The sequence below is a fragment of the Lissotriton vulgaris genome, chromosome 9, assembly GCF_964263255.1.
Source record: "Lissotriton vulgaris chromosome 9, aLisVul1.2, whole genome shotgun sequence".
NCBI lineage: Eukaryota > Metazoa > Chordata > Amphibia > Caudata > Salamandridae > Lissotriton > Lissotriton vulgaris.
The window spans coordinates 541937864-541965411 of NC_141697.1; the positions used below are offsets into that span (position 1 = coordinate 541937864).

Genomic DNA, 27548 nt, shown 5'->3' on the forward strand with positions numbered 1-27548 from the left:
TAAAACATTTTGTGAGCAGCAGTTTCCTTCAACAGCTACAAGGTGGCGCTACATTCAGGTGAGGGCACAAGTATGCACAAAATGTTGGGGACTTTTGCCAGATTTATTGCTGGATCTTGCATATTTTTTTCAGAGGCTAAATATTGCCCAGGAAATGCTTTTTAACATAGAGATGCTGGAGTTAAAATGTCTGGTCGGGCCTCAGCTCTTTCATTGTCTGCCCACTGTAACATATTTTTTACCAGAACATGTGAGTGGTGACTCTGCTTTATGAAACTTATCATATATTAGGACAATGAATATAGCAGAAGGGGCGATCGAAATGCTTGCCTACATATTTGTTTATTTTTTATATAATGGCTGATTAACCTGTTCATTATATTTCCATTTTGTGAAATGTTGCATTAAAATATATCCTGCTTGCAGAATATATAAGTATTTGTACTGCGTTGGCTGGGAATCGACCCCGGGTCAACTGCTTGGAAGGCAGCTATGCTCACCACTATACCACCAACGCCCTCTGATCTGTGCGCTCTCAGTTCTAAACATTAGGACCCTGAGTTCAATGACTATCTTGCACCAGCTTCAATGGTGCATTTGGTTTAGATACCAACATGAAAAGCAATAGAAAGTTTTTGTAGAGGGTAAGGAACTGGGATTGAAACCAAGGACAAAGCTGTGCAGAAGAGAAGAATGGAAAGCAGCATTACAAATAATAGATATGAACATATAGAGGCAGCATGGGAAGCAAAGCAGGGAAGAGAAATAGAGAACATTCCATGAAATGCCCAGGAGATAGATAAGAGCAGAACAAAAAGGGAAGAATGAAATTCAAAGCCTCCCCATAAAAGTGTTTGAAGGTCCCACCAGTCATTCATGCTTATTATTGTGTGCCTTTACTTTCAAAGTACAGTGTGGATCCTTTGACGATCCCTCTCTTGTATTTCAGCAGACACAGATAGCTGAGAAGTCTTTTCTCACATAGCTGGCACAAGCTTGCGCTTTTCCTTGCTGGTAGCCTGAAAATGACAGCTTGGTCCTTGGAAGGAAAATCAAGCAAAATTAGCAGTGGATGGTTTCGAACTATCGACCTCTGGGTTATGGGCCCAGCACGCTTCCGCTGCGCCACTCTGCTCTGTTGTGAAAGTGTTCTTTTTATGCAGATAAGGATCATTAAGCAGAGTAGCGTGAGATTGGTCTGGCTCTCACCTCATTTGCATAAGTATATCCCAAGGCATGCTGGGTGCAGAAAAACTTCCTCTTCCCCTCTCACAATCAGTCATAATTGAAAGTCAGAGACTCTTAGGCACTAGCTGTTTCAGGCCTTTATCAAGACAGTAGCTCTTGAACCCTCTCTCTCTCTCGGGTATCCTAGCACTAGCATGCTCAGGATTTGGCTTTACCTGGGAGCCAGAGATCTACCTGGTGAGGGCTTGCCCGGTGTGAGGCTTTTGAGCGTTTGGGAGCGTTGTGGACGTTGGACAGGAAACTATGCGAATATGAAGCATCCAACATTCCTGCTTCAGTGAGTGGCTCTTTCCATGGACATCTGACTCTTGGATTCCTCTCAACTTGCCTTCTGATAAAACATTTTGTGAGCAGCAGTTTCCTTCGACAACTACAAGGTGGCGCTACATTCAGGTGAGAGCACAAGTATGCACAAAATGTTAGGGACTTTTGCCGGATTTATCTGTGGATCTTGCATATTTTTTTCAGAGGCTAGATATTGCCTAGAAATGCTTTTTAACATAGAGATGCTGGAGTTACAATGTCTGGTCGGGCCTCAGCCCTTCCATTGTTTGCCCACTGTAACAAATTTATTACCAGCACATGTGAGTTGTGACTCTGCTTTATGAAACTTATCATATATTAGGACAATGTATGTAGCAGAAGGTGCGATTGAGATGTTTGCCCACGTATTTGTTTATTTTTTTATATATGGCTGATTAATCTGTTCGTGAAATTTCCATTTTGTGACATGTTGCATTAAAATATATCCTGCTTGCAGAAAATATAAGTATTTTCAGTGCGTTGGCCGGGAATCGAACCCGGGTCAACTGCTTGGGAAGCAGCTATGCTCACCACTATACCACCAACGCCCTCTGATGTGTTAGCTCTCGGTTCTAAATATTACGTTGCAGAAATCAATGACTATCTTGCACCAGCTTCAATGGTGCATTTGGTTTAGATACCAACATGAGAAGCAGTAGAACGTTTTTTGCAGAGGGTAAGGAACTGGGGATTGAAACCAAGGACAAAGCTGTGCAGAAGAGAAGAAATGAAAAGCAACAGAACAAATAGTAGAAATGAGCATATATAGGCAGCATGGGAAGCAAAGCAGGGAAGAGAAAGAGAACATTCCATGAAATGCCCAGGAGATAGATAAGAGCAGAACAAAAAGGGAAGAATGAAATTCAAAGCATGCCCAGAAAGTTGTGTGAAGCTCCCACCAGTCATTTATGGTTATAATTGTGTGTCTTTACTTTCAAAGTACAGGGTTGTACCTTTCACGATCACTCTTGTATTACACAGACACGAATAGTTGAGAAGTCTTTCCTCACATAGCTGGCACAAGCTTGCACTTTTCCTTTCTGGCAACGTGGAAATGACAGCTTGGTCCTTGGAAGGAAAATCAAGCAAAATTAGCAGAGGATGGTTTTGATCCATCAACCTCTGGGTTATGGGCCCAGCACGCTTCCGCTGCGCCACTCTGCTCCTTTGTGGAGGTGTTCTCTTTATGCAGATGAGGAGGCATTCAGCGGAGTGACATGGGATTGGTCGGGCTCTCACCTCATTTGCCTAAGTGTATCGCAAGGCATGCTGGGTGCAGAAAATCTTTATCTTCCCCTCTCACAATCAGTCACAACTGAAAGTCCAGACCCTCTTAGGCACTAGCCGTTTCAGGCCTTTAACAAGACAGCAGCTCTCCGACGCTCTCTGTCTCTCTCTCTCTCTGTGATCCTAGTGCTTGCATGCTCAGTATTTGGCTTTACCTGGGAGCCAGAGATCTACCCGGTGAGGGCTTGCCGGGTGTAAGGCTTTTGAGCGTTTGGGAGCGTTCGGTACATGAGAGTACGTTGGACTGGAAGCTATTCAAATTTGAAGCATCCAAACTTCCTGCTGCAGTCGGAGGCTCTTTCCATGGACATCTGCCTTTTGGATTCCTCTAAACTTGCCCTCTGAGGAAACATTTTGTGAGCTGCAGTTACCTCCGACGGCTACAAGGTGGTGCTACATTCAGGTGAGGGCACAAGTATGCACAAAATGTTGGGGACTTTTGCCAGATTTATTGCTGGATCTTCCATATTTTTTTCAGAGGCTAAATATTGCCTAGGAAATGCTTTTTAACATAGAGATGCTGGAGTTAAAATGTCTGGTCGGGCCTCAGCTCTTTCATTGTCTGCCCACTGTAACATATTTTTTACCAGCACATGTGAGTGGTGACTCTGCTTTATGAAACTTATCATATATTAGGACAATGAATATAGCAGAAGGGGCGATCGAAATGCTTGCCTACATATTTGTTTATTTTTTATATAATGGCTGATTAACCTGTTCATTATATTTCCATTTTGTGAAATGTTGCATTAAAATATATCCTGCTTGCAGAATATATAAGTATTTGTACTGCGTTGGCCGGGAATCGAACCCGGATCAACTGCTTGGAAGGCAGCTGTGCTCACCACTATACCACCAACGCCCTCTGATCTGTGCACCCTCGGTTCTAAACATTAGGACGCTGAGTTCAATGACTATCTTGCACCAGCTTCAATGGTGCATTTGGTTTAGATACCAACATGAAAAGCAATAGAAAGTTTTTGTAGAGGGTAAGGAACTGGGATTGAAACCAAGGACAAAGCTGTGCAGAAGAGAAGAATGGAAAGCAGCATTACAAATAATAGATATGAACATATAGAGGCAGCATGGGAAGCAAAGCAGGGAAGAGAAATAGAGAACATTCCATGAAATGCCCAGGAGATAGATAAGAGCAGAACAAAAACGGAAGAATGAAATTCAAAGCCTCCCCATAAAATTGTGTGAAGGTCCCACCAGTCATTCATGCTTATTATTGTGTGCCTTTACTTTCAAAGTACAGTGTGGATCCTTTGACGATCCCTCTCTTGTATTTCAGCAGACACAGATAGCTGAGAAGTCTTTTCTCACATAGCTGGCACAAGCTTGCGCTTTTCCTTGCTGGTAGCCTGGAAATGACAGCTTGGTCCTTGGAAGGAAAATCAAGCAAAATTAGCAGAGGATGGTTTCGATCCATCGACCTCTGGGTTATGGGCCCAGCACGCTTCCGCTGCGCCACTCTGCTCTGTTGTGAAAGTGTTCTTTTTATGCAGATAAGGATCATTAAGCAGAGTAGCGTGGGATTGGTCTGGCTCTCACCTCATTTGCATAAGTATATCCCAAGGCATGCTGGGTGCAGAAAAACTTCATCTTCCCCTCTCACAATCAGTCATAATTGAAAGTCAGAGACTCTTAGGCACTAGCCGTTTCAGGCCTTTATCAAGACAGTAGCTCTTGAACCCTCTCTCTCTCTCGGGTATCCTAGCACTAGCATGCTAAGGATTTGGCTTTACCTGGGAGCCAGAGATCTACCCGGTGAGGGCGAGGCTTTTGAGCGTTTGGGAGCGTTGTGGACGTTGGACAGGAAACTATGCGAATATGAAGCATCCAACATTCCTGCTTCAGTGAGTGGCTCTTTCCATGGACATCTGACTTTTGGATTCCTCTCAACTTGCCTTCTGATAAAACATTTTGTGAGCAGCAGTTTCCTTCGACAACTACAAGGTGGCGCTACATTCAGGTGAGAGCACAAGTATGCACAAAATGTTAGGGACTTTTGCCAGATTTATCTGTGGATCTTGAATATTTTTTTCAGAGGCTAGATATTGCCTAGAAATGCTTTTTAACATAGAGATGCTGGAGTTACAATGTCTGGTCGGGCCTCAGCCCTTCCATTGTTTGCCCACTGTAACAAATTTATTACCAGCACATGTGAGTTGTGACTCTGCTTTATGAAACTTATCATATATTAGGACAATGTATGTAGCAGAAGGTGCGATTGAGATGTTTGCCCACGTATTTGTTTATTTTTTTATATATGGCTGATTAATCTGTTCGTGAAATTTCCATTTTGTGACATGTTGCATTAAAATATATCCTGCTTGCAGAAAATATAAGTATTTTCAGTGCGTTGGCCGGGAATCGAACCCGGGTCAACTGCTTGGGAAGCAGCTATGCTCACCACTATACCACCAACGCCCTCTGATGTGTTAGCTCTCGGTTCTAAATATTACGTTGCAGAAATCAATGACTATCTTGCACCAGCTTCAATGGTGCATTTGGTTTAGATACCAACATGAGAAGCAGTAGAACGTTTTTTGCAGAGGGTAAGGAACTGGGGATTGAAACCAAGGACAAAGCTGTGCAGAAGAGAAGAAATGAAAAGCAACAGTACAAATAGTAGAAATGAGCATATGTAGGCAGCATGGGAAGCAAAGCAGGGAAGAGAAAGAGAACATTCCATGAAATGCCCAGGAGATAGATAAGAGAAGAACAAAAAGGGAAGAATGAAATTCAAAGCATGCCCAGAAAGTTGTGTGAAGCTCCCACCAGTCATTTATGGTTATAATTGTGTGTCTTTACTTTCAAAGTACAGGGTTGTACCTTTCACGATCACTCTTGTATTACACAGACACGAATAGTTGAGAAGTCTTTCCTCACATAGCTGGAACAAGCTTGCACTTTTCCTTTCTGGCAACGTGGAAATGACAGCTTGGTCCTTGGAAGGAAAATCAAGCAAAATTAGCAGAGGATGGTTTTGATCCATCGACCTCTGGGTTATGGGCCCAGCACGCTTCCACTGCGCCACTCTGCTCCTTTGTGAAAGTGTTCTCTTTATGCAGATGTGGAGGCATTCAGTGGAGTGACGTGGGATTGGTCGGGCTCTCACCTCATTTGCCTAAGTGTATCGCAAGGCATGCTGGGTGCAGAAAATCTTTATCTTCCCCTCTCACAATCAGTCACAACTGAAAGTCCAGACCCTCTTAGGCACTAGCCGTTTCAGGCCTTTAACAAGACAGCAGCTCTCCGACGCTCTCTGTCTCTCTCTCTCTCTGTGATCCTAGTGCTTGCATGCTCAGTATTTGGCTTTACCTGGGAGCCAGAGATCTACCCGGTGAGGGCTTGCCGGGTGTAAGGCTTTTGAGCGTTTGGGAGCGTTCGGTACATGAGAGGACGTTGGACTGGAAGCTATTCAAATTTGAAGCATCCAAACTTCCTGCTGCAGTCGGAGGCTCTTTCCATGGACATCTGCCTTTTGGATTCCTCTAAACTTGCCCTCTGATGAAACATTTTGTGAGCTGCAGTTACCTCCGACGGCTACAAGGTGGTGCTACATTCAGGTGAGGGCACAAGTATGCACAAAATGTTGGGGACTTTTGCCAGATTTATTGCTGGATCTTCCATATTTTTTTCAGAGGCTAAATATTGCCTAGGAAATGCTTTTTAACATAGAGATGCTGGAGTTAAAATGTCTGGTCGGGCCTCAGCTCTTTCATTTTCTGCCCACTGTAACATATTTTTTACCAGCACATGTGAGTGGTGACTCTGCTTTATGAAACTTATCATATATTAGGACAATGAATATAGCAGAAGGGGCGATCGAGATGCTTGCCTACATATTTGTTTATTTTTTATATAATGGCTGATTAACCTGTTCATTATATTTCCATTTTGTGAAATGTTGCATTAAAATATATCCTGCTTGCAGAATATATAAGTATTTGTACTGCGTTGGCCGGGAATCGAACCCGGGTCAACTGCTTGGAAGGCAGCTGTGCTCACCACTATACCACCAACGCCCTCTGATGTGTGCGCTCTCGGTTCTAAACATTAGGACCCTGAGTTCAATGACTATCTTGCACCAGCTTCAATGGTGCATTTGGTTTAGATACCAACATGAAAAGCAATAGAAAGTTTTTGTAGAGGGTAAGGAACTGGGATTGAAACCAAGGACAAAGCTGTGCAGAAGAGAAGAATGGAAAGCAGCATTACAAATAATAGATATGAACATATAGAGGCAGCATGGGAAGCAAAGCAGGGAAGAGAAATAGAGAACATTCCATGAAATGCCCAGGAGATAGATAAGAGCAGAACAAAAAGGGAAGAATGAAATTCAAAGCCTCCCCATAAAAGTGTTTGAAGGTCCCACCAGTCATTAATGCTTATTATTGTGTGCCTTTACTTTCAAAGTACAGTGTGGATCCTTTGACGATCCCTCTCTTGTATTTCAGCAGACACAGATAGTTGAGAATTCTTTTCTCACATAGCTGGCGCAAGCTTGCGCTTTTCCTTGCTGGTAGCCTGGAAATGACAGCTTGCTACTTGGAAGGAAAATCAAGCAAAATTAGCAGAGGATGGTTTCGATCCATCGACCTCTGGGTTATGGGCCCAGCACGCTTCCGCTGCACCACTCAGCTCTGTTGTGAAAGTGTTCTTTTTATGCAGATAAGGATCATTAAGCAGAGTAGCGTGGGATTGGTCTGGCTCTCACCTCATTTGCATAAGTATATCCCAAGGCATGCTGGGTGCAGAAAAACTTCATCTTCCCCTCTCACAATCAGTCATAACTGAAAGTCAGAGACTCTTAGGCACTAGCCGTTTCAGGCCTTTATCAAGACAGTAGCTCTTGAACCCTCTCTCTCTCTCTCTCTCTCTCTCTCTCTCGGGTATCCTAGCACTAGCATGCTCAGGATTTGGCTTCACCTGGGAGCCAGAGATCTACCCGGTGTGAGGCTTTAGAGCGTTTGGGAGCGTTGTGGACGTTGGACAGGAAACTATGCGAATATGAAGCATCCAACATTCCTGCTTCAGTGAGTGGCTCTTTCCATGGACATCTGACTCTTGGATTCCTCTCAACTTGCCTTCTGATAAAACATTTTGTGAGCAGCAGTTTCCTTCAACAGCTACAAGGTGGCGCTACGTTCAGGTGAGGGCACAAGTATGCACAAAATGTTGGGGACTTTTGCCAGATTTATTGCTGGATCTTGCATATTTTTTTTCAGAGGCTAAATATTGCCCAGGAAATGCTTTTTAACATAGAGATGCTGGAGTTAAAATGTCTGGTCGGGCCTCAGCTCTTTCATTGTCTGCCCACTGTAACATATTTTTTACCAGAACATGTGAGTGGTGACTCTGCTTTATGAAACTTATCATATATTAGGACAATGAATATAGCAAAAGGGGCGATCGAAATGCTTGCCTACATATTTGTTTATTTTTTATATAATGGCTGATTAACCTGTTCATTATATTTCCATTTTGTGAAATGTTGCATTAAAATATATCCTGCTTGCAGAATATATAAGTATTTGTACTGCGTTGGCTGGGAATCGAACCCGGGTCAACTGCTTGGAAGGAAGCTATGCTCACCACTATACCACCAACGCCCTCTGATCTGTGCGCTCTCGGTTCTAAACATTAGGACCCTGAGTTCAATGACTATCTTGCACCAGCTTCAATGGTGCATTTGGTTTAGATACCAACATGAAAAGCAATAGAAAGTTTTTGTAGAGGGTAAGGAACTGGGATTGAAACCAAGGACAAAGCTGTGCAGAAGAGAAGAATGGAAAGCAGCATTACAAATAATAGATATGAACATATAGAGGCAGCATGGGAAGCAAAGCAGGGAAGAGAAATAGAGAACATTCCATGAAATGCCCAGGAGATAGATAAGAGCAGAACAAAAAGGGAAGAATGAAATTCAAAGCCTCTCCATAAAAGTGTTTGAAGGTCCCACCAGTCATTCATGCTTATTATTGTGTGCCTTTACTTTCAAAGTACAGTGTGGTTCCTTTGACGATCCCTCTCTTGTATTTCAGCAGACACAGATAGTTGAGAAGTCTTTTCTCACATAGCTGGCACAAGCTTGCGCTATTCCTTGCTGGTAGCCTGGAAATGACAGCTTGGTCCTTGGAAGGAAAATCAAGCAAAATTAGCAGAGGATGGTTTCGATCCATCGACCTCTGGGTTATGGGCCCAGCACGCTTCCGCTGCGCCACTCTGCTCTGTTGTGAAAGTGTTCTTTTTATGCAGATAAGGATCATTAAGCAGAGTAGCGTGGGATTGGTCTGGCTCTCACCTCATTTGCATAAGTATATCCCAAGGCATGCTGGGTGCAGAAAAACTTCATCTTCCCCTCTCACAATCAGTCATAATTGAAAGTCAGAGACTCTTAGGCACTAGCCGTTTCAGGCCTTTATCAAGACAGTAGCTCTTGAACCCTCTCTCTCTCTCGGGTATCCTAGCACTAGCATGCTCAGGATTTGGCTTTACCTGGGAGCCAGAGATCTACCCGGTGAGGGCGAGGCTTTTGAGCGTTTGGGAGCGTTGTGGACGTTGGACAGGAAACTATGCGAATATGAAGCATCCAACATTCCTGCTTAAGTGAGTGGCTCTTTCCATGGACATCTGACTCTTGGATTCCTCTCCACTTGCCTTCTGATAAAACATTTTGTGAGCAGCAGTTTCCTTCGACAACTACAAGGTGGCGCTACATTCAGGTGAGAGCACAAGTATGCACAAAATGTTAGGGACTTTGCCAGATTTATCTGTGGATCTTGCATATTTTTTTCAGAGGCTAGATATTGCCTAGAAATGCTTTTTAACATAGAGATGCTGGAGTTACAATGTCTGGTCGGGCCTCAGCCCTTCCATTGTTTGCCCACTGTAACAAATTTATTACCAGCACATGTGAGTTGTGACTCTGCTTTATGAAACTTATCATATATTAGGACAATGTATGTAGCAGAAGGTGCGATTGAGATGTTTGCCCACGTATTTGTTTATTTTTTTATATATGGCTGATTAATCTGTTCGTGAAATTTCCATTTTGTGACATGTTGCATTAAAATATATCCTGCTTGCAGAAAATATAAGTATTTTCAGTGCGTTGGCCGGGAATCGAACCCAGGTCAACTGCTTGGGAAGCAGCTATGCTCACCACTATACCACCAACGCCCTCTGATGTGTTAGCTCTCGGTTCTAAATATTACGTTGCAGAAATCAATGACTATCTTGCACCAGCTTCAATGGTGCATTTGGTTTAGATACCAACATGAGAAGCAGTAGAACGTTTTTTGCAGAGGGTAAGGAACTGGGGATTGAAACCAAGGACAAAGCTGTGCAGAAGAGAAGAAATGAAAAGCAACAGTACAAATAGTAGAAATCAATCAATCAATCAATCAGTGACACTTATAAAGCGCGCTACATACCCGTAGGGTCTCAAGGCGCTGGGGGGGGGGGGAGGGGGGGGAGGGGGGTGTCGCTACTGCTCGTACAGCCAGGTCTTCAGCTTCTTCCTGAAGGAGAGGTGGTCTTGGGTCAGGCGCAGGTCGGTCGGGAGGGAGTTCCAGGTCTTGGCGGCCAGGTAGGAGAAGGACCTTCCTCCTGTAGTCGCTCTTCGGATGCGGGGGACGGCGGCGAGGGCGTGGTTGGCTGATCGGAGGTGGCGTTTGGGAGCGTAGAAGTTGTCTCGGCTGTTGAGGTAGCTCGGGCCTTGGTCGTGTAGGGCTTTGTGTGCGTGGGTGAGGAGGCAGAAGGTGATTCTTTTGTTGACGGGGAGCCAGTGAAGGTCTCTCAGATGTCCGGAGATGTGGCTGGTTCGTGGGATGTCGAGGATGAGTCTGGCTGAGGCGTTCTGGATCCGCTGGAGTCTCTTCGGGAGCTTGGCGGTGGTACCGGCGTAGAGGGCGTTGCCGTAGTCCAGTCGGCTGGTGACGAGGGCCTGGGTGACGGTCTTCCTGGTCTCGGTGGGGATCCACCAGAAGATCTTCCGTAGAATGCGTAGGATGTTGAAGCACGACGAGGAGACGTTGTTGACTTGCCTGGTCATGGAGAGGGAGGAGTCCAGGATGAAGCCCAGGTTGCGTGCATGGTCTGTCGGTTTGGGTGCGGTGCCCAGGGCGGGAGGCCACCAGGAGTCGTCCCAGGCGGAGGGAGAGGAGCCCAGGATGAGGACCTCCGTCTTGTCCGAGTTCAGTTTCAGGCGGCTGGTCGTCATCCACTCGGCTACCTCTTTCATCCCTTCGTGCAGGTTGGCTCTGGCGGCGGCGGGGTCGTTGGTCAGGGAGAGGATCAGCTGGGTGTCGTCGGCGTAGGAGATTATGCTGAGGTTGTGTTTGCGTACGATGGCCGCGAGGGGGCTCATGTAGACGTTGAAGAGGGTGGGGCTCAGAGATGATCCTTGGGGGACGCCGCAGATGACTTCGGAGGCCTCTGACTTGTACGGTGGTAGACGGCATATATAGGCAGCATGGGAAGCAAAGCAGGGAAGAGAAAGAGAACATTCCATGAAATGCCCAGGAGATAGATAAGAGCAGAACAAAAAGGGAAGAATGAAATTCAAAGCATGCCCAGAAAGTTGTGTGAAGCTCCCACCAGTCATTTATGGTTATAATTGTGTGTCTTTACTTTCAAAGTACAGGGTTGTACCTTTCACGATCACTCTTGTATTACACAGACACGAATAGTTGAGAAGTCTTTCCTCACATAGCTGGAACAAGCTTGCACTTTTCCTTTCTGGCAACGTGGAAATGACAGCTTGGTCCTTGGAAGGAAAATCAAGCAAAAATGGCAGAGGATGGTTTTGATCCATCGACCTCTGGGTTATGGGCCCAGCACGCTTCCGCTGCGCCACTCTGCTCCTTTGTGAAAGTGTTCTCTTTATGCAGATGAGGAGGCATTCAGTGGAGTGACGTGGGATTGGTCGGGCTCTCACCTCATTTGCCTAAGTGTATCGCAAGGCATGCTGGGTGCAGAAAATCTTTATCTTCCCCTCTCACAATCAGTCACAACTGAAAGTCCAGACCCTCTTAGGCACTAGCCGTTTCAGGCCTTTAACAAGACAGCAGCTCTCCAACGCTCTCTGTCTCTCTCTCTCTCTGTGATCCTAGTGCTTGCATGCTCAGTATTTGGCTTTACCTGGGAGCCAGAGATCTACCCGGTGAGGGCTTGCCGGGTGTAAGGCTTTTGAGCGTTTGGGAGCGTTCGGTACATGAGAGGACGTTGGACTGGAAGCTATTCAAATTTGAAGCATCCAAACTTCCTGCTGCAGTCGGAGGCTCTTTCCATGGACATCTTCCTTTTGGATTCCTCTAAACTTGCCCTCTGATGAAACATTTTGTGAGCTGCAGTTACCTCCGACGGCTACAAGGTGGTGCTACATTCAGGTGAGGGCACAAGTATGCACAAAATGTTGGGGACTTTTGCCAGATTTATAGCTGGATCTTGCATATTTTTTTCAGAGGCTAAATATTGCCTACGAAATGCTTTTTAACATAGAGATGCTGGAGTTAAAATGTCTGGTCGGGCCTCAGCTCTTTCATTGTCTGCCCACTGTAACATATTTTTTACCAGCACATGTGAGTGGTGACTCTGCTTTATGAAACTTATCATATATTAGGACAATGAATATAGCAGAAGGGGCGATCGAAATGCTTGCCTACATATTTGTTTATTTTTTATATAATGGCTGATTAACCTGTTCATTATATTTCCATTTTGTGAAATGTTGCATTAAAATATATCCTGCTTGCAGAATATATAAGTATTTGTACTGCGTTGGCCGGGAATCGAACCCGGGTCAACTGCTTGGAAGGCAGCTGTGCTCACCACTATACCACCAACGCCCTCTGATCTGTGCGCTCTCGGTTCTAAACATTAGGACCCTGAGTTCAATGACTATCTTGCACCAGCTTCAATGGTGCATTTGGTTTAGATACCAACATGAAAAGCAATAGAAAGTTTTTGTAGAGGGTAAGGAACTGGGATTGAAACCAAGGACAAAGCTGTGCAGAAGAGAAGAATGGAAAGCAGCATTACAAATAATAGATATGAACATATAGAGGCAGCATGGGAAGCAAAGCAGGGAAGAGAAATAGAGAACATTCCATGAAATGCCCAGGAGATAGATAAGAGCAGAACAAAAAGGGAAGAATGAAATTCAAAGCCTCCCCATAAAAGTGTTTGAAGGTCCCACCAGTCATTAATGCTTATTATTGTGTGCCTTTACTTTCAAAGTACAGTGTGGATCCTTTGACGATCCCTCTCTTGTATTTCAGCAGACACAGATAGTTGAGAATTCTTTTCTCACATAGCTGGCGCAAGCTTGCGCTTTTCCTTGCTGGTAGCCTGGAAATGACAGCTTGGTACTTGGAAGGAAAATCAAGCAAAATTAGCAGAGGATGGTTTCGATCCATCGACCTCTGGGTTATGGGCCCAGCACGCTTCCGCTGCGCCACTCAGCTCTGTTGTGAAAGTGTTCTTTTTATGCAGATAAGGATCATTAAGCAGAGTAGCGTGGGATTGGTCTGGCTCTCACCTCATTTGCATAAGTATATCCCAAGGCATGCTGGGTGCAGAAAAACTTCATCTTCCCCTCTCACAATCAGTCATAACTGAAAGTCAGAGACTCTTAGGCACTAGCCGTTTCAGGCCTTTATCAAGACAGTAGCTCTTGAACCCTCTCTCTCTCTCTCGGGTATCCTAGCACTAGCATGCTCAGGATTTGGCTTTACCTGGGAGCCAGAGATCTACCTGGTGAGGGCTTGCCCGGTGTGAGGCTTTTGAGCGTTTGGGAGCGTTGTGGACGTTGGACAGGAAACTATGCGAATATGAAGCATCCAACATTCCTGCTTCAGTGAGTGGCTCTTTCCATGGACATCTGACTCTTGGATTCCTCTCAACTTGCCTTCTGATAAAACATTTTGTGAGCAGCAGTTTCCTTCAACAGCTACAAGGTGGCGCTACATTCAGGTGAGGGCACAAGTATGCACAAAATGTTGGGGACTTTTGCCAGATTTATTGCTGGATCTTGCATATTTTTTTCAGAGGCTAAATATTGCCCAGGAAATGCTTTTTAACATAGAGATGCTGGAGTTAAAATGTCTGGTCGGGCCTCAGCTCTTTCATTGTCTGCCCACTGTAACATATTTTTTACCAGAACATGTGAGTGGTGACTCTGCTTTATGAAACTTATCATATATTAGGACAATGAATATAGCAGAAGGGGCGATCGAAATGCTTGCCTACATATTTGTTTATTTTTTATATAATGGCTGATTAACCTGTTCATTATATTTCCATTTTGTGAAATGTTGCATTAAAATATATCCTGCTTGCAGAATATATAAGTATTTGTACTGCGTTGGCTGGGAATCGAACCCGGGTCAACTGCTTGGAAGGCAGCTATGCTCACCACTATACCACCAACGCCCTCTGATCTGTGCGCTCTCGGTTCTAAACATTAGGACCCTGAGTTCAATGACTATCTTGCACCAGCTTCAATGGTGCATTTGGTTTAGATACCAACATGAAAAGCAATAGAAAGTTTTTGTAGAGGGTAAGGAACTGGGATTGAAACCAAGGACAAAGCTGTGCAGAAGAGAAGAATGGAAAGCAGCATTACAAATAATAGATATGAACATATAGAGGCAGCATGGGAAGCAAAGCAGGGAAGAGAAATAGAGAACATTCCATGAAATGCCCAGGAGATAGATAAGAGCAGAACAAAAAGGGAAGAATGAAATTCAAAACCTCCCCATAAAAGTGTTTGAAGGTCCCACCAGTCATTCATGCTTATTATTGTGTGCCTTTACTTTCAAAGTACAGTGTGGATCCTTTGACAATCCCTCTCTTGTATTTCAGCAGACACAGATAGCTGAGAAGTCTTTTCTCACATAGCTGGCACAAGCTTGCGCTTTTCCTTGCTGGTAGCCTGGAAATGACAGCTTGGTCCTTGGAAGGAAAATCAAGCAAAATTAGCAGAGGATGGTTTCGATCCATCGACCTCTGGGTTATGGGCCCAGCACGCTTCCGCTGCGCCACTCTGCTCTGTTGTGAAAGTGTTCTTTTTATGCAGATAAGGATCATTAAGCAGAGTAGCGTGGGATTGGTCTGGCTCTCACCTCATTTGCATAAGTATATCCCAAGGCATGCTGGGTGCAGAAAAACTTCATCTTCCCCTCTCACAATCAGTCAAAATTGAAAGTCAGAGACTCTTAGGCACTAGCCGTTTCAGGCCTTTATCAAGACAGTAGCTCTTGAACCCTCTCTCTCTCTCGGGTATCCTAGCACTAGCATGCTCAGGATTTGGCTTTACCTGGGAGCCAGAGATCTACCCGTGAGGGCTTGCCCGGTGTGAGGCTTTTGAGGGTTTGGGAGCGTTGTGGACGTTGGACAGGAAACTATGTGAATATGAAGCATCCAACATTCCTGCTTCAGTGAGTGGCTCTTTCCATGGACATCTGACTCTTGGATTCCTCTCAACTTGCCTTCTGATAAAACATTTTGTGAGCAGCAGTTTCCTTCGACAGCTACAAGGTGGCGCTACATTCAGGTGAGGGCACAAGTATGCACAAAATGTTGGGGACTTTTGCCAGATTTATTGCTGGATCTTGCATATTTTTTTCAGAGGCTAAATATTGCCCAGGAAATGCTTTTTAACATAGAGATGCTGGAGTTAAAATGTCTGGTCGGGCCTCAGCTCTTTCATTGTCTGCCCACTGTAACATATTTTTTACCAGAACATGTGAGTGGTGACTCTGCTTTATGAAACTTATCATATATTAGGACAATGAATATAGCAGAAGGGGCGATCGAAATGCTTGCCTACATATTTGTTTATTTTTTATATAATGGCTGATTAACCTGTTCATTATATTTCCATTTTGTGAAATGTTGCATTAAAATACATCCTGCTTGCAGAATATATAAGTATTTGTACTGCGTTGGCTGGGAATTGAACCCGGGTCAACTGCTTGGAAGGCAGCTATGCTCACCACTATACCACCAACGCCCTCTGATCTGTGTGCTCTCGGTTCTAAACATTAGGACCCTGAGTTCAATGACTATCTTGCACCAGCTTCAATGGTGCATTTGGTTTAGATACCAACATGAAAAGCAATAGAAAGTTTTTGTAGAGGGTAAGGAACTGGGATTGAAACCAAGGACAAAGCTGTGCAGAAGAGAAGAATGGAAAGCAGCATTACAAATAATAGATATGAACATATAGAGGCAGCATGGGAAGCAAAGCAGGGAAGAGAAATAGAGAACATTCCATGAAATGCCCAGGAGATAGATAAGAGCAGAACAAAAAGGGAAGAATGAAATTCAAAGCCTCCCCATAAAAGTGTTTGAAGGTCCCACCAATCATTCATGCTTATTATTGTGTGCCTTTACTTTCAAAGTACAGTGTGGATCCTTTGACGATCCCTCTCTTGTATTTCAGCAGACACAGATAGCTGAGAAGTCTTTTCTCACATAGCTGGCACAAGCTTGCGCTTTTCCTTGCTGGTAGCCTGGAAATGACAGCTTGGTCCTTGGAAGGAAAATCAAGCAAAATTAGCAGAGGATGGTTTCGATCCATCGACCTCTGGGTTATGGGCCCAGCACGCTTCCGCTGCGCCACTCTGCTCTGTTTTGAAAGTGTTCTTTTTATGCAGATAAGGATCATTAAGCAGAGTAGCGTGGGATTGGTCTGGCTCTCACCTCATTTGCATAAGTATATCCCAATGCATGCTGGGTGCAGAAAAACTTCATCTTCCCCTCTCACAATCAGTCATAATTGAAAGTCAGAGACTCTTAGGCACTAGCCGTTTCAGGCCTTTATCAAGACAGTAGCTCTTGAACCCTCTCTCTCTCTCGGGTATCCTAGCACTAGCATGCTCAGGATTTGGCTTTACCTGGGAGCCAGAGATCTACCCGGTGAGAGGCTTTTGAGGGTTTGGGAGCGTTGTAGACGTTGGACAGGAAACTATGCGAATATGAAGCATCCAACATTCCTGCTTCAGTGAGTGGCTCTTTCCATGGACATCTGACTCTTGGATTCCTCTCAACTTGCCTTCTGATAAAACATTTTGTGAGCAGCAGTTTCCTTCAACAGCTACAAGGTGGCGCTACATTCAGGTGAGAGCACAAGTATGCACAAAATGTTAGGGACTTTTGCCAGATTTATCGGTGGATCTTGCATATTTTTTCAGAGGCTAGATATTGCCTAGAAATGCTTTTTAACATAGAGATGCTGGAGTTACAATGTCTGGTTGGGCCTCAGCCCTTCCATTGTTTGCCCACTGTAACAAATTTATTACCAGCACATGTGTGTTGTGACTCTGCTTTATGAAACTTATCATATATTAGGACAATGTATGTAGCAGAAGGTGCGATTGAGATGTTTGCCCACGTATTTGTTTATTTTTTTATATATGGCTGATTAATCTGTTCGTGAAATTTCCATTTTGTGACATGTTGCATTACAATATATCCTGCTTGCAGAATATATAAGTATTTTCAGTGCGTTGGCCGGGAATCGAACCCGGGTCAACTGCTTGGGAAGCAGCTATGCTCACCACTATACCACCAACGCCCTCTGATGTGTTAGCTCTCGGTTCTAAATATTACGTTGCAGAAATCAATGACTATCTTGCACCAGCTTCAATGGTGCATTTGGTTTAGATACCAACATGAGAAGCAGTAGAACGTTTTTTGCAGAGGGTAAGGAACTGGTGATTGAAATCAAGGACAAAGCTGTGCAGAAGAGAAGAAATTAAAAGCAACAGTACAAATAGTAGAAATGAGCATATATAGGCAGCATGGGAAGCAAAGCAGGGAAGAGAAAGAGAACATTCCATGAAATGCCCAGGAGATAGATAAGAGCAGAACAAAAAGGGAAGAATGAAATTCAAAGCATGCCCAGAAAGTTGTGTGAAGCTCCCACCAGTCATTTATGGTTATAATTGTGTGTCTTTACTTTCAAAGTACAGGGTTGTACCTTTCACGATCACTCTTGTATTACACAGACACGAATAGTTGAGAAGTCTTTCCTCACATAGCTGGCACAAGCTTGCACTTTTCCTTACTGGCAACGTGGAAATGACAGCTTGGTCCGTGGAAGGAGAATCAAGCAAAATTAGCAGAGGATGGTTTCGATCCATCGACCTCTGGATTATGGGCCCAGCACGCTTCCGCTGCGCCACTCTGCTCCTTTGTGAAAGTGTTCTCTTTATGCAGATAAGGAGGCATTCAGCGGAGTGACGTGGGATTGGTCGGGCTCTCACCTCATTTGCCTAAGTGTATCGCAAGGCATGCTGGGTGCAGAAAATCTTTATCTTCCCCTCTCACAATCAGTCACAACTGAAAGTCCAGACCCTCTTAGGCACTAGCCGTTTCAGGCCTTTAACAAGACAGCAGCTCTCCGACGCTCTCTGTCTCTCTCTCTCTCTGTGATCCTAGTGCTTGCATGCTCAGTATTTGGCTTTACCTGGGAGCCAGAGATCTACCCGGTGAGGGCTTGCTGGGTGTAAGGCTTTTGAGCGTTTGGGAGCTTTCGGTACATGAGAGGACGTTGGACTGGAAGCTATGCAAATTTGAAGCTTTCAAACTTCCTGCTGCAGTCGGAGGCTCTTTCCATGGACATCTGCCTTTTGGATTTCTCTAAACTTGCCCTCTGATGAAACATTTTGTGAGCTGCAGTTACCTCCGACGGCTACAAGGTGGTGCTACATTCAGGTGAGGGCACAAGTATGCACAAAATGTTGGGGACTTTTGCCAGATTTATTGCTGGATCTTGCATATTTTTTTCAGAGGCTAAATATTGCCTAGGAAATGCTTTTTAACATAGAGATGCTGGAGTTAAAATGTCTGGTCGGGCCTCAGCTCTTTCATTGTCTGCCCACTGTAACATATTTTTAACCAGCACATGTGAGTGGTGACTCTGCTTTATGAAACTTATCATATATTAGGACAATGAAGATAGCAGAAGGGGCGATCGAAATGCTTGCCTACATATTTGTTTATTTTTTATATAATGGCTGATTAACCTGTTCATTATATTTCCATTTTGTGAAATGTTGCATTAAAATATATCCTGCTTGCAGAATATATAAGTATTTGTACTGCGTTGGCCGGGAATCGAACCCGGGTCAACTGCTTGGAAGGCAGCTATGCTCACCACTATACCACCAACGCCCTCTGATCTGTGCGCTCTCGGTTCTAAACATTAGGACCCTGAGTTCAATGACTATCTTGCACCAGCTTCAATGGTGCATTTGGTTTAGATACCAACATGAAAAGCAATAGAAAGTTTTTGTAGAGGGTAAGGAACTGGGATTGAAACCAAGGACAAAGCTGTGCAGAAGAGAAGAATGGAAAGCAGCATTACAAATAATAGATATGAACATATAGAGGCAGCATGGGAAGCAAAGCAGGGAAGAGAAATAGAGAACATTCCATGAAATGCCCAGGAGATAGATAAGAGCAGAACAAAAAGGGAAGAATGAAATTCAAAGCCTCCCCATAAAAGTGTTTGAAGGTCCCACCAGTCATTCATGCTTATTATTGTGTGCCTTTACTTTCAAAGTACAGTGTGGATCCTTTGACGATCCCTCTCTTGTATTTCAGCAGACACAGATAGTTGAGAATTCTTTTCTCACATAGCTGGCGCAAGCTTGCGCTTTTCCTTGCTGGTAGCCTGGAAATGACAGCTTGGTACTTGGAAGGAAAATCAAGCAAAATTAGCAGAGGATGGTTTCGATCCATCGACCTCTGGGTTATGGGCCCAGCACGCTTCCGCTGCGCCACTCAGCTCTGTTGTGAAAGTGTTCTTTTTATGCAGATAAGGATCATTAAGCAGAGTAGCGTGGGATTGGTCTGGCTCTCACCTCATTTGCATAAGTATATCCCAAGGCATGCTGGGTGCAGAAAAACTTCATCTTCCCCTCTCACAATCAGTCATAACTGAAAGTCAGAGACTCTTAGGCACTAGCCGTTTCAGGCCTTTATCAAGACAGTAGCTCTTGAACCCTCTCTCTCTCTCTCTCTCTCTCGGGTATCCTAGCACTAGCATGCTCAGGATTTGGCTTTACCTGGGAGCCAGAGATCTACCCGGTGAGGGCTTGTCCGGTGTGAGGCTTTTGAGCGTTTGCGAGCGTTTGGGAGCGTTCTGGACGTTGGACAGGAAACTATGCGAATATGAAGCATCCAACATTCCTGCTTCAGTGAGTGGCTCTTTCCATGGACATCTGACTCTTGGATTCCTCTCAACTTGCCTTCTGATAAAACATTTTGTGAGCAGCAGTTTCCTTCGACAGCTACAAGGTGGCGCTACATTCAGGTGAGAGCACAAGTATGCACAAAATGTTAGGGACTTTTGCCAGATTTATCTGTGGATCTTGCATATTTTTTTCAGAGGCTAGATATTGCCTAGAAATGCTTTTTAACATAGAGATGCTGGAGTTACAATGTCTGGTCGGGCCTCAGCCCTTCCATTGTTTGCCCACTGTAACAAATTTATTACCAGCACATGTGAGTTGTGACTCTGCTTTATGAAACTTATCATATATTAGGACAATGTATGTAGCAGAAGGTGCGATTGAGATGTTTGCCCACGTATTTGTTTATTTTTTTATATATGGCTGATTAATCTGTTCGTGAAATTTCCATTTTGTGACATGTTGCATTAAAATATATCCTGCTTGCAGAAAATATAAGTATTTTCAGTGCGTTGGCTGGGAATCGAACCCGGGTCAACTGCTTTGGAAGCAGCTATGCTCACCACTATACCACCAACGCCCTTTGATGTGTTAGCTCTCGGTTCTAAATATTACGTTGCAGAAATCAATGACTATCTTGCACCAGCTTCAATGGTGCATTTGGTTTAGATACCAACATGAGAAGCAGTAGAACGTTTTTTGCAGAGGGTAAGGAACTGGGGATTGAAACCAAGGACAAAGCTGTGCAGAAGAGAAGAAATGAAAAGCAACAGTACAAATAGTAGAAATGAGCATATATAGGCAGCATGGGAAGCAAAGCAGGGAAGAGAAAGAGAACATTCCATGAAATGCCCAGGAGATAGATAAGAGCAGAACAAAAAGGGAAGAATGAAATTCAAAGCATGCCCAGAAAGTTGTGTGAAGCTCCCACCAGTCATTTATGGTTATAATTGTGTGTCTTTACTTTCAAAGTACAGGGTTGTACCTTTCACGATCACTCTTGTATTACACAGACACGAATAGTTGAGAAGTCTTTCCTCACATAGCTGGCACAAGCTTGCACTTTTCCTTTCTGGCAAAGTGGAAATGACAGCTTGGTCCTTGGAAGGAAAATCAAGCAAAATTAGCAGAGGATGGTTTTGATCCATCGACCTCTGGGTTATGGGCCCAGCACGCTTCCGCTGCGCCACTCTGCTCCTTTGTGAAAGTGTTCTCTTTATGCAGATGAGGAGGCATTCAGTGGAGTGACGTGGGATTGGTCGGGCTCTCATCTCATTTGCCTAAGTGTATCGCAAGGCATGCTGGGTGCAGAAAATCTTTATCTTCCCCTCTCACAATCAGTCACAACTGAAAGTCCAGACCCTCTTAGGCACTAGCCGTTTCAGGCCTTTAACAAGACAGCAGCTCTCCGACGCTCTCTGTCTCTCTCTCTCTCTGTGATCCTAGTGCTTGCATGCTCAGTATTTGGCTTTACCTGGGAGCCAGAGATCTACCCGGTGAGGGCTTGCCGGGTGTAAGGCTTTTGAGCGTTTGGGAGCGTTCGGTACATGAGAGGACGTTGGACTGGAAGCTATTCAAATTTGAAGCATCCAAACTTCCTGCTGCAGTCGGAGGCTCTTTCCATGGACATCTGCCTTTTGGATTCCTCTAAACTTGCCCTCTGATGAAACATTTGTGAGCTGCAGTTACCTCCGACGGCTACAAGGTGGTGCTACATTCAGGTGAGGGCACAAGTATGCACAAAATGTTGGGGACTTTTGCCAGATTTATTGCTGGATCTTCCATATTTTTTTCAGAGGCTAAATATTGCCTAGGAAATGCTTTTTAACATAGAGATGCTGGAGTTAAAATTTCTGGTCGGGCCTCAGCTCTTTCATTGTCTGCCCACTGTAACATATAAGTAGTTGTACTGCGTTGGCCGGGAATCGAACCCGGGTCAACTGCTTGGAAGGCAGCTATGCTCACCACTATACCACCAACGCCCTCTGATCTGTGCACTCTGGGTTCTAAACATTAGGACCCTGAGTTCAATGACTATCTTGCACCAGCTTCAATGGTGCATTTGGTTTAGATACCAACCTGAAAAGCAATAGAAAGTTTTTGTAGAGGGTAAGGAACTGGGATTGAAACCAAGGACAAAGCTGTGCAGAAGAGAAGAATGGAAAGCAGCATTACAAATAATAGATATGAACATATAGAGGCAGCATGGGAAGCAAAGCAGGGAAGAGAAATAGAGAACATTCCATGAAATGCCCAGGAGATAGATAAGAGCAGAACAAAAAGGGAAGAATGAAATTCAAAGCCTCCCCATAAAAGTGTTTGAAGGTCCCACCAGTCATTCATGCTTATTATTGTGTGCCTTTACTTTCAAAGTACAGTGTGGATCCTTTGACGATCCCTCTCTTGTATTTCAGCAGACACAGATAGTTGAGAAGTCTTTTCTCACATAGCTGGCACAAGCTTGCGCTTTTCCTTGCTGGTAGCCTGGAAATGACAGCTTGGTCCTTGGAAGGAAAATCAAGCAAAATTAGCAGAGGATGGTTTCGATCCATCGACCTCTGGGTTATGGGCCCAGCACGCTTCCGCTGCGCCACTCTGCTCTGTTGTGAAAGTGTTCTTTTTATGCAGATAAGGATCATTAAGCAGAGTAGCGTGGGATTGGTCTGGCTCCCACCTCATTTGCATAAGTATATCCCAAGGCATGCTGGGTGCAGAAAAACTTCATCTTCCCCTCTCACAATCAGTCATAACTGAAAGTCAGAGACTCTTAGGCACTAGCCATTTCAGGCCTTCATCAAGACTGTAGCTCTTGAACCCTCTCTCTCTCTCTCTCTCGGGTATCCTAGCACTAGCATGCTCAGGATTTGGCTTTACCTGGGAGCCAGAGATCTACCCGGTGAGGGCGAGGCTTTTGAGCGTTTGGGAGCGTTCGGGACGTGAGTGGACGTTGGACAGGAAACTATGCGAATATGAAGCATCCAACATTCCTGCTTCAGTGAGTGGCTCTTTCCATGGACATCTGACTCTTGGATTCTTCTCAACTTGCCTTCTGATAAAACATTTTGTGAGCAGCAGTTTCCTTCGACAGCTACAAGGTGGCGCTACATTCAGGTGAGAGCACAAGTATGCACAAAATGTTAGGGACTTTTGCCAGATTTATCTGTGGATCTTGCATATTTTTTTCAGAGGCTAGATATTGCCTAGAAATGCTTTTTAACATAGAGATGCTGGAGTTACAATGTCTGGTCGGGCCTCAGCCCTTCCATTGTTTGCCCACTGTAACACATTTATTACCAGCACATGTGAGTTGTGACTCTGCTTTATGAAACTTATCATATATTAGGACAATGTATGTAGCAGAAGGTGCGATTGAGATGTTTGCCCACGTATTTGTTTATTTTTTTATATATGGCTGATTAATCTGTTCGTGAAATTTCCATTTTGTGACATGTTGCATTAAAATATATCCTGCTTGCAGAAAATATAAGTATTTTCAGTGCGTTGGCCGGGAATCGAACCCGGGTCAACTGCTTGGGAAGTAGCTATTCTCACCACTATACCACCAACGCCCTCTGATGTGTTATCTCTCGGTTCTAAATATTACGTTGCAGAAATCAATGACTATCTTGCACCAGCTTCAATGGTGCATTTGGTTTAGATACCAACATGAGAAGCAGTAGAACGTTTTTTGCAGAGGGTAAGGAACTGGGGATTGAAACCAAGGACAAAGCTGTGCAGAACAGAAGAAATGAAAAGCAACAGTACAAATAGTAGAAATGAGCATATATAGGCAGCATGGGAAGCAAAGCAGGGAAGAGAAAGAGAACATTCCATGAAATGCCCAGGAGATAGATAAGAGCAGAACAAAAAGGGAAGAATGAAATTCAAAGCATGCCCAGAAAGTTGTGTGAAGCTCCCACCAGTCATTTATGGGTATAATTGTGTGTCTTTACTTTCAAAGTACAGGGTTGTACCTTTCACGATCACTCTTGTATTACACAGACACGAATAGTTGAGAAGTCTTTCCTCACATAGCTGGCACAAGCTTGCACTTTTCCTTACTGGCAACGTGGAAATGACAGCTTGGTCCGTGGAAGGAGAATCAAGCAAAATTAGCAGAGGATGGTTTCGATCCATCGACCTCTGGATTATGGGCCCAGCACGCTTCCGCTGCGCCACTCTGCTCCTTTGTGAAAGTGTTCTCTTTATGCAGATAAGGAGGCATTCAGCGGAGTGACGTGGGATTGGTCGGGCTCTCACCTCATTTGCCTAAGTGTATCGCAAGGCATGCTGGGTGCAGAAAATCTTTATCTTCCCCTCTCACAATCAGTCACAACTGAAAGTCCAGACCCTCTTAGGCACTAGCCGTTTCAGGCCTTTAACAAGACAGCAGCTCTCCGACGCTCTCTGTCTCTCTCTCTCTCTGTGATCCTAGTGCTTGCATGCTCAGTATTTGGCTTTACCTGGGAGCCAGAGATCTACCCGGTGAGGGCTTGCTGGGTGTAAGGCTTTTGAGCGTTTGGGAGCTTTCGGTACATGAGAGGACGTTGGACTGGAAGCTATGCAAATTTGAAGCTTTCAAACTTCCTGCTGCAGTCGGAGGCTCTTTCCATGGACATCTGCCTTTTGGATTTCTCTAAACTTGCCCTCTGATGAAACATTTTGTGAGCTGCAGTTACCTCCGACGGCTACAAGGTGGTGCTACATTCAGGTGAGGGCACAAGTATGCACAAAATGTTGGGGACTTTTGCCAGATTTATTGCTGGATCTTGCATATTTTTTTCAGAGGCTAAATATTGCCTAGGAAATGCTTTTTAACATAGAGATGCTGGAGTTAAAATGTCTGGTCGGGCCTCAGCTCTTTCATTGTCTGCCCACTGTAACATATTTTTAACCAGCACATGTGAGTGGTGACTCTGCTTTATGAAACTTATCATATATTAGGACAATGAAGATAGCAGAAGGGGCGATCGAAATGCTTGCCTACATATTTGTTTATTTTTTATATAATGGCTGATTAACCTGTTCATTATATTTCCATTTTGTGAAATGTTGCATTAAAATATATCCTGCTTGCAGAATATATAAGTATTTGTACTGCGTTGGCCGGGAATCGAACCCGGGTCAACTGCTTGGAAGGCAGCTATGCTCACCACTATACCACCAACGCCCTCTGATCTGTGCGCTCTCGGTTCTAAACATTAGGACCCTGAGTTCAATGACTATCTTGCACCAGCTTCAATGGTGCATTTGGTTTAGATACCAACATGAAAAGCAATAGAAAGTTTTTGTAGAGGGTAAGGAACTGGGATTGAAACCAAGGACAAAGCTGTGCAGAAGAGAAGAATGGAAAGCAGCATTACAAATAATAGATATGAACATATAGAGGCAGCATGGGAAGCAAAGCAGGGGCGAGAAATAGAGAACATTCCATGAAATGCCCAGGAGATAGATAAGAGCAGAACAAAAAGGGAAGAATGAAATTCAAAGCCTCCCCATAAAAGTGTTTGAAGGTCCCACCAGTCATTCATGCTTATTATTGTGTGCCTTTACTTTCAAAGTACAGTGTGGATCCTTTGACGATCCCTCTCTTGTATTTCAGCAGACACAGATAGTTGAGAATTCTTTTCTCACATAGCTGGCGCAAGCTTGCGCTTTTCCTTGCTGGTAGCCTGGAAATGACAGCTTGGTACTTGGAAGGAAAATCAAGCAAAATTAGCAGAGGATGGTTTCGATCCATCGACCTCTGGGTTATGGGCCCAGCACGCTTCCGCTGCGCCACTCAGCTCTGTTGTGAAAGTGTTCTTTTTATGCAGATAAGGATCATTAAGCAGAGTAGCGTGGGATTGGTCTGGCTCTCACCTCATTTGCATAAGTATATCCCAAGGCATGCTGGGTGCAGAAAAACTTCATCTTCCCCTCTCACAATCAGTCATAACTGAAAGTCAGAGACTCTTAGGCACTAGCCGTTTCAGGCCTTTATCAAGACAGTAGCTCTTGAACCCTCTCTCTCTCTCTCTCTCTCTCTCGGGTATCCTAGCACTAGCATGCTCAGGATTTGGCTTTACCTGGGAGCCAGAGATCTACCCGGTGAGGGCTTGTCCGGTGTGAGGCTTTTGAGCGTTTGCGAGCGTTTGGGAGCGTTCTGGACGTTGGACAGGAAACTATGCGAATATGAAGCATCCAACATTCCTGCTTCAGTGAGTGGCTCTTTCCATGGACATCTGACTCTTGGATTCCTCTCAACTTGCCTTCTGATAAAACATTTTGTGAGCAGCAGTTTCCTTCGACAGCTACAAGGTGGCGCTACATTCAGGTGAGAGCACAAGTATGCACAAAATGTTAGGGACTTTTGCCAGATTTATCTGTGGATCTTGCATATTTTTTTCAGAGGCTAGATATTGCCTAGAAATGCTTTTTAACATAGAGATGCTGGAGTTACAATGTCTGGTCGGGCCTCAGCCCTTCCATTGTTTGCCCACTGTAACAAATTTATTACCAGCACATGTGAGTTGTGACTCTGCTTTATGAAACTTATCATATATTAGGACAATGTATGTAGCAGAAGGTGCGATTGAGATGTTTGCCCACGTATTTGTTTATTTTTTTATATATGGCTGATTAATCTGTTCGTGAAATTTCCATTTTGTGACATGTTGCATTAAAATATATCCTGCTTGCAGAAAATATAAGTATTTTCAGTGCGTTGGCTGGGAATCAAACCCGGGTCAACTGCTTTGGAAGCAGCTATGCTCACCACTATACCACCAACGCCCTTTGATGTGTTAGCTCTCGGTTCTAAATATTACGTTGCAGAAATCAATGACTATCTTGCACCAGCTTCAATGGTGCATTTGGTTTAGATACCAACATGAGAAGCAGTAGAACGTTTTTTGCAGAGGGTAAGGAACTGGGGATTGAAACCAAGGACAAAGCTGTGCAGAAGAGAAGAAATGAAAAGCAACAGTACAAATAGTAGAAATGAGCATATATAGGCAGCATGGGAAGCAAAGCAGGGAAGAGAAAGAGAACATTCCATGAAATGCCCAGGAGATAGATAAGAGCAGAACAAAAAGGGAAGAATGAAATTCAAAGCATGCCCAGAAAGTTGTGTGAAGCTCCCACCAGTCATTTATGGTTATAATTGTGTGTCTTTACTTTCAAAGTACAGGGTTGTACCTTTCACGATCACTCTTGTATTACACAGACACGAATAGTTGAGAAGTCTTTCCTCACATAGCTGGCACAAGCTTGCACTTTTCCTTTCTGGCTATGTGGAAATGACAGCTTGGTCCTTGGAAGGAAAATCAAGCAAAATTAGCAGAGGATGGTTTTGATCCATCGACCTCTGGGTTATGGGCCCAGCACGCTTCCGCTGCGCCACTCTGCTCCTTTGTGGAGGTGTTCTCTTTATGCAGATGAGGAGGCATTCAGCGGAGTGACGTGGGATTGGTCGGGCTCTCACCTCATTTGCCTAAGTGTATCGCAAGGCAT

At 44.3% G+C, this 27548-nt stretch overlaps 13 non-coding genes across 13 annotated transcripts; all 13 read right to left on the reverse strand.

The window, feature by feature from the left end:
- Positions 1-2027: 2027 nt before the first annotated feature.
- On the reverse strand, positions 2028-2099 carry TRNAG-CCC (transfer RNA glycine (anticodon CCC)). The gene has a single exon. It is a non-coding gene; the product is annotated as a tRNA-Gly (tRNA).
- Positions 2100-3628: 1529 nt separating this feature from the next.
- TRNAG-UCC (transfer RNA glycine (anticodon UCC)) lies at positions 3629-3700 on the reverse strand. Its single transcript has one exon. It is a non-coding gene; the product is annotated as a tRNA-Gly (tRNA).
- A 1499-nt stretch (positions 3701-5199) lies between these two features.
- Positions 5200-5271, reverse strand: TRNAG-CCC (transfer RNA glycine (anticodon CCC)). The gene has a single exon. It is a non-coding gene; the product is annotated as a tRNA-Gly (tRNA).
- Positions 5272-5815: 544 nt separating this feature from the next.
- TRNAM-CAU (transfer RNA methionine (anticodon CAU)) lies at positions 5816-5887 on the reverse strand. Its single transcript has one exon. It is a non-coding gene; the product is annotated as a tRNA-Met (tRNA).
- A 913-nt stretch (positions 5888-6800) lies between these two features.
- On the reverse strand, positions 6801-6872 carry TRNAG-UCC (transfer RNA glycine (anticodon UCC)). Its single transcript has one exon. It is a non-coding gene; the product is annotated as a tRNA-Gly (tRNA).
- Positions 6873-9957: 3085 nt separating this feature from the next.
- TRNAG-CCC (transfer RNA glycine (anticodon CCC)) lies at positions 9958-10029 on the reverse strand. The gene has a single exon. It is a non-coding gene; the product is annotated as a tRNA-Gly (tRNA).
- Positions 10030-12626: 2597 nt separating this feature from the next.
- Positions 12627-12698, reverse strand: TRNAG-UCC (transfer RNA glycine (anticodon UCC)). The gene has a single exon. It is a non-coding gene; the product is annotated as a tRNA-Gly (tRNA).
- Positions 12699-17359: 4661 nt separating this feature from the next.
- Positions 17360-17431, reverse strand: TRNAG-CCC (transfer RNA glycine (anticodon CCC)). Its single transcript has one exon. It is a non-coding gene; the product is annotated as a tRNA-Gly (tRNA).
- A 1529-nt stretch (positions 17432-18960) lies between these two features.
- Positions 18961-19032, reverse strand: TRNAG-UCC (transfer RNA glycine (anticodon UCC)). The gene has a single exon. It is a non-coding gene; the product is annotated as a tRNA-Gly (tRNA).
- A 1530-nt stretch (positions 19033-20562) lies between these two features.
- TRNAW-CCA (transfer RNA tryptophan (anticodon CCA)) lies at positions 20563-20634 on the reverse strand. Its single transcript has one exon. It is a non-coding gene; the product is annotated as a tRNA-Trp (tRNA).
- A 1330-nt stretch (positions 20635-21964) lies between these two features.
- On the reverse strand, positions 21965-22036 carry TRNAG-UCC (transfer RNA glycine (anticodon UCC)). Its single transcript has one exon. It is a non-coding gene; the product is annotated as a tRNA-Gly (tRNA).
- Positions 22037-25152: 3116 nt separating this feature from the next.
- Positions 25153-25224, reverse strand: TRNAG-UCC (transfer RNA glycine (anticodon UCC)). The gene has a single exon. It is a non-coding gene; the product is annotated as a tRNA-Gly (tRNA).
- A 1532-nt stretch (positions 25225-26756) lies between these two features.
- TRNAW-CCA (transfer RNA tryptophan (anticodon CCA)) lies at positions 26757-26828 on the reverse strand. The gene has a single exon. It is a non-coding gene; the product is annotated as a tRNA-Trp (tRNA).
- Positions 26829-27548: the final 720 nt, after the last annotated feature.